Genomic DNA, 15,301 nt, shown 5'->3' with positions numbered 1-15,301 from the left:
CAGCGACGAGAAATCATTCAAGCTATGCTCACGACCGCTAATGTTTATGATGTGTGCATGAGCATGAAGCGGCGTGATACTTCTTTTTTCTATTCGTTGCTTTTCCACAATCCACATCCCGGGCGTAATTCGCATGGCATTCGTTGGCCGCGTACGAAAGGTGTCAGATTGAGAAGTGTCGAGTTTGCAGGAGCTGGAACACTTACCTTCCCGTCCTTCTCCCTATGGTGTTACGTTATTGTGTGCATAGAACAACCCTTTCGGGTTTACAGCAAAGAAAGAAAAAAAAAACACATCCCCATGAGGTCCCCATTGGCGGAAGCAGTTCCGCATAAACGTTTTCTTTGTACGGCTGGACGTACGACGGTGGTGCTGTGGACCAGCTGGGATTGAGATCTTAATTTATGTTCGTCGTGACATTTGAAAGAATGTAACACATTGCCATCAGTCCGAGTCTCGCCGAGACCCTATCGATGAGGAACCCCCTTGGCAAACCGAAACCTCAATTAAAATATTGACATATGCGTACCCCGGTGTCGCCATCTTTGCTGTGCGCATTAGCATAATAGCCGCTTAAAAAAAAAGTGATAGCGTCCCGAAGGAAACCTTTCCAACAAAAAAAAAAAAACATTTTGATTATGATTTTTTTTTATCGATGAGAAGGGGTTCAAAAAAAGCGGACCAAAGAAACAAGAAATAACTACAAAAATGCGCAACTGATTTTGTAAATTAGCGCCAACAGCGCTACTGATGTTTGCGTTTTGGCGGACGTGCAAACATGGATTGTTTGAGCATTTGCGGGGTCCATAGAATTCATGCGCTTCCATCGTCGCCAACGTTAATCATTACCATGTCTACAAAGCTGCCAGAAATCTTTGCCCTATTCCCTTCTTTATTCTTAATACAAAGTTGCCATACGAACGAAGAAACATCGAAACATGATACTTTTCAAGGTTCATGCACATAATTCTGGTTGACTTTTTGGGGTTGGCAACGTGCGGTGTACTGGGTGCCATGGTACCAGAGTGGCAGTAAAGTAAGATGCGTGAGCAACAACAGAAAAAAACACACACAGCTCTGGACGAAATATTAACACGTTCCAGCGGCGATGCCGCTCCTTTATGTCGTTCTTCAATAAAAATGCTTTTTAGACAACGGAGTCTAGGGACGCCGGTCTGCAGGGTGGAAAAAAACAGTGTGCCACATCATGTACGCTGTACTTTAGAGGATTAATCTGAACCCTGATCCCTCCTGGACGCGAATGATTTTGTAGACATTATTAAGAAATGGTTTCACCCTTGCGAGATCGGCAGTGTCCCGTATTTGTGTGCTGGTGCGAAGGCTGCACTAAGAACCGTTTGCTACATTGTGCTGTTGGGAGATTGTGATGTTTAATGGTTTGTCAAACTGCTGGAACAACACTGATCTCCATTTTTTTCTCCTGGACAATGAATTCTTGCCGATATTAAACATTGTGACAACACAATTATTGAGAAAATAAGAGCCCTCTCACAGTTTGGTTACTACTGCTACTTCTTTAATCTGATAAAACTCAAAGACTTCATACTTCACACTTGGATTCTGGTAGTTGCAGTCCAATTTATCACTATTGAACCCTTGCTCTACTCCACTGATCCAATTACCTAGGAATGAGCACGAAGAAAAATAGTATGACTGCACCTAAGTGCATCTAAACACTGTTATCAATAAAAATTTATCAAGCTGCGAGGACCCCCTGATGCTCCAAATTGCTCATTAACTATCAACGAAGCTGCACAGCTTCAAAGGGATAAGCCCTTAACGGAACCACAGATCTGCGAGATGAGTCTCCCAAGATAATCGCATTATCTTCCGTACAATCTTATATTTGCTTTCCTGTGCAGGTTTTCCGTGGTGGAGTGGTGGTGGTGGATTTCGCTTTAAAAACCTGTCGACAACGGCATTACGGTGCTGCACCAGTAAAGCATATACGCCTTTAATATGCCACAACACTGGTCCCGTCCGGTCTTTCCAGCCTGTGTACTCTATGCACACACGCGGGAGGAATCTAGCAGTATCAGCATATCACCATACGCTCCAAACCGCGACCATGGCTGTGTGCAGCATCAGCATAATCACTTTTAACGCGATAAACAAATTGGCCATGAGAAAATAAATCAACGCCTACCGGAAATCACTGCGCCGGAGCACACGAGACCCGGGCTCATCCTCCCCCCTCACCCTCCCCTTTACATCCTCCCATCCAAAACGGTTTGCTGCATAAAGGGCAGGGGTATCCAGGAACTGGGGAAAGGAGGGCTGGCAGCGTTTGTTCCGTTGCAAATGGAGATGATTTAGCGCTGGTTTGCCGACGTCTGCCGAACGAAATCGCATCATCACTAACTGTGCCACCTGAGGGCAAAGCAAACTGTGTGTTTCGCTGCAGCGGAAGATCGGAAAATGCATCCTGCAGGAAAGCGCACACACACACACACCTATCTTGCTTCTTTTCTTTTCCCATTGAGCAATGATGGAATGACCTCGTCTCCTCGGTTCCCCTTTATATTCCTACACCTTTCCTTCCTAAAGAGGGCACCTTTCATCGCGGCACCATCAATCGATGTACGTAGCCCGGACCGGACGGAAGGAATACTTGTGGCATGAAAACCGATCTGGTCGTTCATGTTCTGATTATGACGCTGACGGTGCACTTCTTTTTATGACCACTTTGCAACGAGAGCAAACGGGCCCGTGTGGTGTGATGTTGATGATCGTTCCACGGTTCCACCCACCAACGAACGTGTTGGAGGTTGAACTCATTCCCACAGGTATAAGGGGGGTGGGTGGTGGGCAGCAATAAAGGGACTGTAATGATCATTTTGTGTAATCTTGTTTAGCACGCTTCTCCGCTATGATTGACAATCAACCTCCTACTGTAGGTGCAGTGAAGGATAGGAGAGATACCCCAAAGAACACGGAAACATAACTTCGGGAAATGGAAAAAGGTTGCCTTCGCATGTTGATATGATTCGCTCCTTATGAATATGTGACAATGTCCAATGTCTTCGTATCCTCAGTGGACGGTGACATTTCAACGTCAACATTACCATATGTTTTGATTTCTTTTCCTTCAAAATTGCATATTCGCTCACATTCATTTCCCAGCAGAGGGCGCTCGTATGTGTGGCATGGGTTTTGCATACGACCCACACGACACGGGTCGTATCCCAAATCCGGAAACAGGCGCGTACATTCAGCATCTCCAGTAGATCCCATTCTAATGTCCATCAAGCATTGCTCAACCACAGACAGCACAGACCCCAGAAAACGGTGCAAATTGTCCACCTATCCGAGGGAGCCCAGATGGTAAACTGCATGCTAATGACCTTCGAAGACCGTCGGACAGGCAAGAATGCGGTGGCAGCTACGCGACAAAACGCGACCAGACGGTAGCTTAGCGCCTTAGCGGCCGGATTAACGAGTGGACTTTAAGAGTAAAAAAGGCACCACTGACTGTCGTAAGTGAGAACCGGACCCCAAAACCCTACCTACTACATCAACCAGTCGTCTGTCCACTGTGGGATATGGAGGAAAAATGTTGTAAAGTTGTAGGGCAAGGGTTTGGCAAAACCTGATGCAAATCACGACAATGCGGTGCCTGCTATAGCTTCCCTCTCTGTTGTGATGCGTGTGCTTGCGTATATTTAACGTCAAAATTGGCGCAACAAAAGGTCCGGGTCTTCCAGTTGATGATGGTCCATGCGAAGAACAAGGAGACGATAGCAAAATGAGAACTCACGATGCTCCATCGTTTGTGTCTGATGTGTCACATTTAAGGTTTAGCATGCACATAAAATTAGATTCCGTCAATCACAAACTACAGCGAACCGCTGGAAGATCCGCCACGTATTTGCCTAGCAATGCTCGACAGAAGATTGCTTTTCCTCACGTGACCGTACACACCCCTCCTCACGTGTGCTCTCCAGGAAAACTGATATCCCGCGATCGTGCTCGTTGGCGTTGGGCTAATCTCAGGCGACATTTCATCCAGAACACAAACATTTTGCACCCAGAGATCCTAGTTCCCACGATTAACCCACGATATGTAAGCGCCACAACAGCAGCAGCAGCAGCAGGACACTCCTCACAGCGGTACATTGTTTGCACACTGAAACGCCGAGCTGCTCGCCATCAGACACGGCTCTCGACAGTAACGACTTGTATGTTTGCTTTGGCTATATGACTGTTGAATATTAATTTCCGTCTGTTTGTGCAGATTGAAACATCAGACGGAGTGGCGTGGGACATTCCAGGAAGCACGCGATGCGACACTACTCGGGTAAATTTTAAACATACACAGACACAATCCGGACGCACCTCGCGCAAGACACCTAATTTTGCGACGTCAATTAATTGTCCTCAAACCTTGAAAGCACGGATGCAACAAAGTTGCAAGCTGCACTTCGAATTGCACGACTATCCACGATGCAGGTGAAATCGTAAATTTAATGCATATTTAATCCCCACAACCTGGCGTCTCGTCTGATTCTGCATATACCCAAACCCCTCCAACAGTCTGTCTTTCCAGCGTTGGACAAACGCCTCCACCTTCGGGGAAACACGAGTTCTTCGGCATACTAATTTCACTGACAATTTCTGGTTGCCTTCCCGCTAGCGCGCTGCCATTCCCGTGGACCCAGAACTTAATCTGATATCCATTAGAGGACGCGACACTTCGAGCGTGGAATTCGTGATGGGGTGACGACGATCGGTGTGTGGCAATAAAAATCGCTTTACCGGAATGCCCATCAACAACTGCGTAGGGGACTCTGACTCTGACCGGGTCGTAAAAATGGAATCAATAAATGCATTTGGCAGCGGGATGAGAGCGGTACGTCTTAAGCATCAGTCGACAAAACTTGACAGTCAAATGTGCCACAGTTGCATTTCGGACCCGTACGGATCGCGTCAGCATCGGAAAAGTGCAACGAAACCTGCTCGGGGGTACAATCTCACACTAATTCCTTAAGGCACGGAGGGTTGCACTTGAACCTGGGAGTGCAGCACAAGTGCACAACACCACATGCCCTGTACAAGTCACGCCTTTCAGGCTCCCTCCCTAGGGCAAACGTTAGCACCGGAGCCATTTTCGGTCGGATCAGGTCGCAGAAAATGTCACATCAAATTCCCATAAACGTCGGAGTCATTTCGCTTCGTTCGGTGGTAGGATCTCTCGGCTACGGTCGGCGTTAATATGCATTTCAACGGAGGAACCGATAGGAAGAATGAGAGTGTGATGGCATGAAAATGGAATTACTCCTCACCTCCTCCCTTTTGGGGACTGACGAAGAAGCCACCACGTTTGGCAGATGCGATGGGAGAATTAATTTAATTCCATTCCACACCCTAGCTTGTCGTGGGTCTGGAGGAAGGCGCGAGCCTTGTCGAAGTGAATAAAGTTAAAAGACACGGATAAATATCGGAACGAATATCCGTGTTGAGGATGGCGAATGGAGTTGCATTAAATCAACATTGTAAGTTGTTTTATGTGCTAAAAGATTCTTGATTGCTATTTTATATGTATTTCTACAAATATAATACAATTTCGAATGCAATCAATTTAGAATTTAACTAATTGTTAAGTATTAGGGTAGTACTACCGCGAAGGACAGTGAATATTTACGTGGAATATGGTTGTTCGGAAAGATCGCTTACAGGTGCCATAAAAATGCAGTTTTCCAGGGAAAATTTATGACGCTTTCTTGCTGTGCTTATTGCCCCAAGGCATGGAACTCTCCGCTAGGGCTTGTATAGTCCACCAAATGGAGACGTCCACTCATCGGCATTCCGTTGTCTATGAATTTCACGCCTAAAACCAATACGAATTGGCGGTTAGTGCATACTGCTAACGTTTGCACATTTTCCCGCCCGTTTGGCAATAATTTTTCCCCTTAACTCCTTAACCCTTAAAGTTCCCACAGCACAATACCCCAGCAAAACGGAAAGATATTGGTGTTTTCAAACCACCCAAAAGCCATTTCCAGCCCGGACGCTGTCAGTTGTGCACTCGCAGGCCATTGCCACCGGGGACGCAGCTGGGCAAAAAAGGATAATGCCGATTTGTGACAGTTTAACGATTGGTTTCACCAGCGCATATCCAACCCTGCGCGCTGCTCCAACGCTACGATATCCACCCACAGTGTGCACGGTGTGGCAGCTCAGACAGCGGCTATGTTGTTGCCCGCCCGTACTCGGGCGCTAAACTGTAAATACAAATTGAACATAAATTTAATGGAAAACTGCGTCATAAAACTATAACGCGTCTGCAGCGTTTTGCGGCAGAACGGTCGCCATGCTGCGGCGTGAATGCGTTGTGCATCGTTGCGATGCGTGAATGCATCGTTTGTTTTAGATTGCACACCTTACGTTTTGTGTGCGGTTTGCTGTGGATGTGGGACGCGCAAAAACAAAAAGAATTGTGATGGTTGGCAAACAAAACCATGCACACTATCATCTCCCGGTGGAGTAATTGATTTTTCTTCACAAATAACAGTGAACCTAATTGCCCCGTGCGCAGTCCTCCATTTTTGCGTACAGTGTGTGCGACAACAAGCGAATGACGTTAAAAATATTTAGCAAAATTTTGAAAAATCGTCTTTTTATTTGGATTGTACAACGTTGAACGTGGTTGACTTTGTCTACCCTACTTGGATAAATTGTTCAAGTGATTTGAAAGTCATCCCCCATAGCTGGACTAATCATCAGAGTCCCATGCATGAAAAGTTCGGATTCAGTGGAGTTTTGAACGCAGACTGGAAGTGTTGATAGGGTCGCAACTTACCACCTATACCATTTCTCTCGCCCGTACATAGTCGTCTCCCAGGTAACCAGCTTTAGATTCTCTTCAAAGTTGCTTTGTGTTCTGAATCATTGAAACTAATTTTCACTAACAAAAGAAGTATTTTTAAACTCCAATTTTAAGCTTATCAATCACAGCTAAATATATTCGTACTCAGAATACTATCTGTTTGCTCTCCGTTAGTAATGCTACTGAAAATGGGGGATAATAATGACGACAGGTTAAAACATTTCCTAACAAAACACTAACACTCGATGATTCATTGCCAAAACAGTAAAACTCGCGGATTCCAGACGCTCCAACGGGTGTTAACAGCTCTTTTTTTTCTGTGCCGCTAACGAGCATTTGAAATACAAGAAAAACTTATGACGTATGATATAAAGCGGAGAAAAAACTTATCCTTCTGCTCCTGCAACACAGTTGGTGCAAATGTAAGAAACTGGAAACGATCGATGATTTCGCTCCGTTCCCAGCGTTGTCCCTGGCAACGCCGCGAGAAGTAGAAGCCTGGTGTCGAGCGAGCGGGAAGATTATGGTCGCCTTGGTTGGTTGTTTAACGATCTTTCAACTAACGAACATTGAGTTTCGCACTTGTTTCTTTTCTGTTTGTTTTGTTTTGCTTTTTTGCTTGCCTGTCAAGAATGATGAAGACAAAGTTCTATGTGGGGTATATTAATCATCCCGCTTGCACCACCAGAAGTGCCAGCTGACGGAACGAATGTTTCGAGAATAATGTACTTTTTGTCTGTTGTCACTGATTCATTGGGCACCCAAAACCAAACACAGAGAGAGAGAGAAAGAGAGAGAGAGAGAGAATAGTAGTATTCCCATAGTGCTGGAAACGCCAATATCTATGCTTTCGGTAATTACATTAAAAACCTTAACGTCTCATAACCATTAATTTGTAAATGTTCATGTCAAACACTGATGGGCATCCATTTCCAGTTGTCGTAAAAGAATTTCTTAATCACGCTTCTCGTCGATCATAGAAAAAAAAATGCTCCAATAAACTAATTATGGCTTAACTACACCCGCAGCTCAAACCCACGGCGAACGAATCCACATCCGCAGCGCGGCAGATGCAATGAATTATAGCAACACCGTACAAGGCGCGACGGACACCGATGGACGCACCGTAAACCAAATGATACTCTTCTCCGGTCACTCATCCGATGAAACAGCTCGCCCACTCAACCATCACCCATCGGCGCAAAGATCATGGGAGCGAGCGAACGAGATCGATCAAGGAGGCAGTGTTGTGCTAATTTATTTAATTTCCATCTTCCCTACCAGGAACGGATCGGATCTCGCAATGTATTTCACTTTCTTTTTCTCGCTGGGATACAGAAATGGACAGGACGAACGATTAAATTTTGATGGGCCGGTGTGTGCAATTGCGGTACGATCGGTAAGAAAAACATCCAAACCCAATCGAGCTAATAAAGGCACGGCGTAGGGATTTTAATCGCCATAGAAAGGTGGATGGTGACATAAATTTGCTTATTATTTATAGTCCATAAATCCGCCGATCACGAACAAATCTCGCGTGTTACCAGCAATAACAATCCATCTGTCCGTCCCGACCGCGCCCGGGGGTATGCCCAGGCCAGGCGAGCGTTTACAATCTGCTGCACTTCAAAGCGATGCAACAACCCATACAAGAACGGAGAAAAACGACCACCGCCCGAATGTACCGATGGATGAAATACATTTTCTTACCATCGGTCCATCGTTTTTTTTTCTTTTTCCACCTCCTTCCAGTGCCACCAGATTTCAAAGACCTCGTTTGGATGCATCTCGCGGTACAAAGACCCACACCAACGCGGGCTGCAGAGTAGAGTAGACAACCGGACATGACACGGCACATTTCCGTACCGTCCCCCCAACCCCAGCACCACGGTCACGGTGTTTTGCCCTGGATGCCACCCAAGCAAGCACCCTGGCTGCCATTTCTGCTTTGCCTTCGGCTGCAAAGTAAACTCTGCAGCGAGCATCGTCTGTGCAATGAACCGTAAAGATGTCCACTGTTAGATGGAGCGGTGGTGGTGCTGGTTGCACCATTTCGGTCACCACAGCACGGTGGACAACACGGCGACGGTGTGTTTATGTTATTTAACTTTATTCCCTCTCGCTAGAGTTTGCTTTTTCCTGCCATTCTATTGTTTCTAATTGTCTATAAATATTGACCAACGGTACCCTTGCGACATCAGCAAGAAGAGTCTATGCTCGCACGCAATGATCCGCTTTTTTCCATTGTGTGTGATCGTTCTTGGATTGTTCGCATAGAAGTCTTTGAGAGGAAAGGATTTTTAAACTGTTTCTGTAGCGATTTCGCGAAGTTTTGAATTTCTTTAAGATCGAAATCAAAAATGGTGAGTTGAAAATACTACAAAGTATAAGATTTATGAACACATTCCTACAAGTAACATCCGAAATAAACCTTAAACTTCTATCTGCCAGACGGCAATTTGTGTTCATCCTTACGATGACGTTACAATTGATTAAAGCGAACAATAAAAAAAAACAACCCCAAAATGGGTGCGTTTTTTTGCAAAACTTCACTCATCCTTGCTCATGGAATTTATTTTGCTTTTAAACGCAGCAGATTACTTCCAATGTTGGATTGCTTCAAGCACCCAGCAGGACATTGCTGCAGATCACGTCCGAAATTTCACCAGTTTTTTTGTTCCTTCTTTTGTCTCGTTTTTATTCAATCCATCCCCTGGCTACCCCATCAAACTGTCTGGTGCCTGTCTCACGGAACAACGAAAAAAAGAGGATCAACCCCGCAGGTCATGTTCTCCTCTCCAGCCACCCTTACGCGTTCTTCTTTCTTAGCCTACCGCTCGCGGATATGGATTTATTCGCTCGGATTCCTTCTGCGTTTTATATCGTTTTTAAAAATCCACATCAAACTTTCAGTCCATCGTGGAATATTCTGTCCGTAACCAAAAAAAAAAAAAAACCCCGTGCAAACCGGTCTTTTCAGCACCTTTTTTCCAGAAAGGGGTCCCCGCGGTCCAACCGACCGCTGAAAATATTTGTGCAACATTGTCATCCCCAAGCGTAAGGGAAGAAAGAAAGCGGGCCAGGCCAAGGATAACGGATTCGTTCCAACGCATTTTAGGGCCAAAAAAAAAAAACACCACCACTTTTGCGACGAATGTTGGGAGTGCAAAAGAAAGGGGGAATTGTTAAACATATTCTGGCGAGACATTCGGACAGGTTTCGGCCAAGGGATTTGTCCGTTAATTATGGTTTTGTAATGTAAATAGCAGCCTTTTTCATCTTTAACCGTATTTTGCATTATAAAATGTGCCGTTTGTGTATAAAAATCGTGTACGAGCAGATGGATGTACATCCCTTAAAATGGGGTGGGATTATGAAATTGGCGCAGTTGAGTCTATATTTTATTGGAAACTTTTTATGTGGACTACTACCAGAACATGATAGTTTAAGCATTTTCCTAACGGAGAACGGTTGCTATTACATCTCACAATGCATGTCGCTTCTTCAGACACTCTGTTAGTTGCTTCAGAGTCATGCCTTTAGAAGAGTTACTCCACACGCACGAACCATTAATGGTATAACAAAAAAATAAAACATTCACCCATTCTCCACCATCAAGGATTTAAAGAATCCGTTGTCTTTCAATCCGTACGAGCACGACGGTAGACTCGAACCTCACTTTGCATAACGACAAACAGTCCGCTGAATAGGGGGGAGGGGGGGGGGGGGTTTCGCGTTTTCTTTGCGCATTCAAATGTCCATTTCTTGTGGCCGGCGCGAGTGTTTGCCCGTTCTTGCCCGAGTGTGTGCGGCGGCACACGTTCGCATCTTACCCAATAATTACCGGCTATAAATTTATTCGCCTTCGGAGAGAAAATGATATGACTCAACACACGCGGAACGCACGCGGACAGCAGCCGAGAAAGGGCATTGGCGTGAAAGAAAACTGCTATCCATTTTCCCTAGGTTAGAATTTGTATGTACAGTTTCCTTTCTTCAAATATTTTTTTTCCTTCCATCCTTGTGCCCTTACCACGTTCGGGCGTTCCAAGGCGTTTGCTTCCATCACATCGAGTGGGGTTAATTTTACTGCATTAAATTGTAATCGTAAAATTTCATCGGCTAAAATTTGCATCCTAGAAAATCGAATCGCTTTCCTTTCCTGTGCGGTTACAGCGCGGAGATCGTTGCGATATCTGCGTTTGCGATTGTTAACGATGCTCCCCGCACAGCAATGGATTCAATTTCGAGCGTACATCCGAGGTGCAGGAAATCGATGGGCAGCGAATCATTTATGGATCACAGTTCGACACAAAATTTTGCCCAATAAAAGCAGTTCCCCAAGCTGCTAGATGTCACGATAACAGCCATAAACTGTAATACCATGCGCAAGAAGAAGGCGATAAACTTTCCTTCGGGAAGATGTTGTAAAACGAGTGTCGACGCTTCCAATCTGGATTACGTTTAGATCATAAGTTAAGTACAATCACCACAAACAAGCACACATCTCGGGATGCACTCGGATTCGTGCACAGTTTTATGGCACCTTATGCCCTGGAGCGTTTCCTCGTTGTGGTCAAGCTCTGTATGCACCACCACCACCGTACATGTTTCGGTGCAATTCTTCACAATATCAATGCGAGTGCTGAAGCCAGAGCCATTGCGTTAGAAGAAGACACATCCAGCTAGCCGGAGGCGTGTCGGAGTACCACAGAGCTCCGTTCCATTCGTTTTGCCGATAAGCAAGGTGCTGCGATTTGCGATATCGAGAACTGGACTTAAATCAATCTCGGCAAGTTCAAGGTGGTCACTGCACTGCAACCCGTTCTAATGTGCACGGAACACCCGATTCAGATGGTATACAGCCCACAAATGCCGCACTAATCGATTCTTTATGGCTACGTCTACTAAACTTCCCATCCTTCCGCAAGCCGTGCTGCATTAAAACGCGAACCAATTCCCCAACGACCCCCAAAGGCCGGCCCGGTGGTTGGTCATGGTTGGACGGTGTAGTACGAAGGCTTTCACCATAAAGTTCCTTGCTTAACAACCGCACCGATGTCGTTCATAGTAATAATACAGCCATACCCATACCGTGGGTCCGCCTCTTATCTGCAAGCAAAATGAAGGTAACGATATAATCGACCGACGAATGGTCGCGATCATTTCGACCGTCAGGAGCGCTAAATCCTTCAAACTCCATCTCCATCGCTCGCAGATTGTCCTCTTTATGGGGGAATCGAACGTAAGAGAAAAAAGGGCCCTTATCTGCAACCACCCGCAAAAGGTTTTCCCCTTATTCGGCCGTGCAATCTGCTCGTAAAGCACCGGCAATGGATGGGAAATATTACCGAACCGGTGGTAATAGAAAATTGGAAAAATGAGCTACGCCTTTCCATAGTGAAATTGCAATTATACACCCTTTGGAAGTAGTTTATGGCGAGGAATGAAGAACATCAACATTTGTCTATTACTTGTGGACGATAGACGATCAAGACTGCCGATCGATGACTAAAACTCCCTCGAAGTCTTGGTGCCTGCCATTAAATTGCTTCTCTGAACTTCTCAGTGATTGTGGGATAATAATTTTAGCTGATTTTTAAAAAAGGGATTAGGGAATATTTACGAAAAAAAACGTTCAAAAGGCGTAAGTTATGTGTGAATAATTGTCCAAAAATTTACATAAAAGCGAACCTTTCCTCCAATAGCAAACGAACCATCAAAATACTTCGTTTGGGAGATCGGAACCCGTCCCGTTTCGGTGCGCTTTACCCGTTAAGGATGCATTTTAATTACTGCAGCGCTCGGAGAACCCAATCAACAGACCATTAGCTTGCCCATTGCCGTACGTTAGCATGAAAGCGTTGCGTACGTTTTACAATCAGTGCGATCGTAAACGAGATTTTAGCTCACAATCCGGCGACGGCAGCCTGGCGAAAATGTATTCTTGATCCTTTTTGATTGCACCTTCACCGGGAGAAATTTTTGCGCTTTTTAATTAACTGCACAGTAAAGGTAATGTGGAGAGTTAAAGCATCGCCATCATCATCATCAGAACGGGAATTCTATTGGGGTGTATGCAAAAAAGCAAAAAGAGAGAAAAAAAACCCCACTAGGGCTTTGCTCTGGAAACCTTCAAGAAAATGGATATGGTGGTTCATGGCGTACCAACCCGTACGACCTTCCCCATTACATCATCATAACCAAAAGCGCAGTTCAAAACTTCATCCACTGCATGCCGCCTTTGGCGGGGTTGAACTTTCGACCTGTCGTTAAGGGTGTGTTGTATTCATTTTTTAAACCGTATATTATTCGTTTCTTTAAATTTCCCTCTTAAATTGGCCGATCGGCTCCATACACCCCCTTAGCGCGGTACGGCATCTTTACGACACGAAACCAAGCGTCATAGCAGCGCAGCAACTTCCAGGCAGCGTATCGTCTCCGCTTGCAAAACAAAAAAAAAAAGGGAAAATAAACCAGAACGTTCCGTCGCACCAGCCACCGAACATTTGCGGCCAGACTGTCATGTCTGCCTGGGGACGGGTAAAAGTGCATGATGCGACGATTCTTCTCAAGTTTCTTTTCTTCGGTGGACGGAGCGGTCGCGCTTGCATCGCCACCATCACCGGCACCCGGCCGGCCCACAGTCGCTCGCTGCAGGTGGATGTGTTTGATCGTGTAATTTATTTTATTATTGTTATGCTCGTGATCATAGCGATGAGTTGGCGCTGCCGAGCGAAGCTGAACTTAGATGGACGTAAAAGGACGCCACACCGCTACAGCGTCGTATCGTATCGTCTCGCGTTGCATGCTGATGCTGCTGCTGCTGCTGCTGTTGGTGTGCTGTTTTGTCGTAAACATCGTCTGCAAACCGCAAATCTTCGGCATCGTTTTGGCTCGTCTAAGACGACAGTGGCGTGGAGACGGTGGAATGTTCAATTAAGCGTCCTCCCCGCATGTTGACCCAGCTCATCACGGTCCGGACGGACAAACCAGTGCCTTGGATTGCGAATCCGGTGCCGAACTTCGTTGAGCTTTAAGCGGCAAACTCATAGGACACGGTGTCACTACGGGCTCTGCCGCTGCTGTTGGTGTCATTCTGAGCCGTCGCCTTTGTCCGCGGTACAGGATTTGTGCTTATTACTGGAGTCTTATTGCGGGCTGACGATTCTTTGCCTGCCGCTTTACATCTTTCAACTGCGTTCTGGCACGAAAAAACATCAGCAAACGAGGGGGGGAAGAGAACTCGCCGAGGCGACCATTCCCAACACCGACGTCCTCCTCCGACCGATGCAGACGAGTTTATGCTCGTGATTTTATAGACATGCCTCGCGTTCTCGGGCCACTTGCCAACGATCTAGCACTTGTGCGCGGTGGGGACGTTATGGGACAAAGCTCAATGTCTCGCAACGCTTAGGGACCATGCGGACGAACCACTCGAAGGAAAGTGTCCTTCACTTCTGGCGGGCACGCTCGTTGGCATAAGCAGTGCTGCACAATTACCAAGCTGGTGAAATGGATTCCATCATCGTGGGTATAGGAGAAAGCGAGGATGCAGCATAAGTTTGCATTTATCGCAAGCTCGATAGAGCATCAACCGTTGTGCTGTCTGGAGATGATTAAAACTGAAATGTCTACTGCTAAGTATGGTGAAAATTTCCAGGACCATTGCGCATTCGTACCGAGTTTCGAGTTCGAGTTTATGATGTTTTGATTCCAAATATTTGTAGGTACCTATTTAAATCTTTAGACACTAACATCAGATGTTGTAGGAGGTGAAAATAGATTGTAAGAATTGGTTCCAAATCTCTATATAGAACTCTCCTTCTTCAGATTTTAATTGGAAATGTTGGAGAAAAATCTAAAACGTTCAAGCATGACAAGCGTGGACATAAAATTCACCCGAACCATCATTTTGCATGGTTGCACACTTGCGCATAATTTACATTTCCCTTCAGCAAAGCATAGCATGAGAGCATGAGATGCCACATTTTATTCGCTTCCTACCGCTTAAAAAAGCGTTCATCATCGTTCTCAATCTTGACCTACGGGGCGCAGTGTACCTTGATGCGGTGGCAGCTGCAGGTTTGCCATAGCACTATATAGAGCGCATAAAGCGAACATCAATCTTTTGAGCTCCGGTGGTTAAAGGCCAGGGCCCTAATATATCTGCAATATTATCTAATGCACCAACTCTTCTCCACCAAACGACGTATTACGATATGGGCAGTCATACGGAGTGTATGTGTTTACGGCTATGTGTGTGGGGTACTCTGGTACCAACCGACGCTGCAAACGATCAAAAACGTAAGCGCTATAAATCATAGCATTAGCGCTGGGCTACCGGGCTACCTTTCTCCCGATTGCATGCTTCAACCATGTTACACACCTAACCCACCGTGTTGAGCAGTGTTACGCTATTCGGAAGGTGTATAACGCTTCTTCCGTCTGACT

Source organism: Anopheles moucheti, chromosome 3 (assembly GCF_943734755.1).
Source record: "Anopheles moucheti chromosome 3, idAnoMoucSN_F20_07, whole genome shotgun sequence".
Taxonomy (NCBI): domain Eukaryota; kingdom Metazoa; phylum Arthropoda; class Insecta; order Diptera; family Culicidae; genus Anopheles; species Anopheles moucheti.
The sequence above is the reverse complement of the archived record's forward strand: the minus strand, read 5'-3'. Positions refer to the sequence as shown.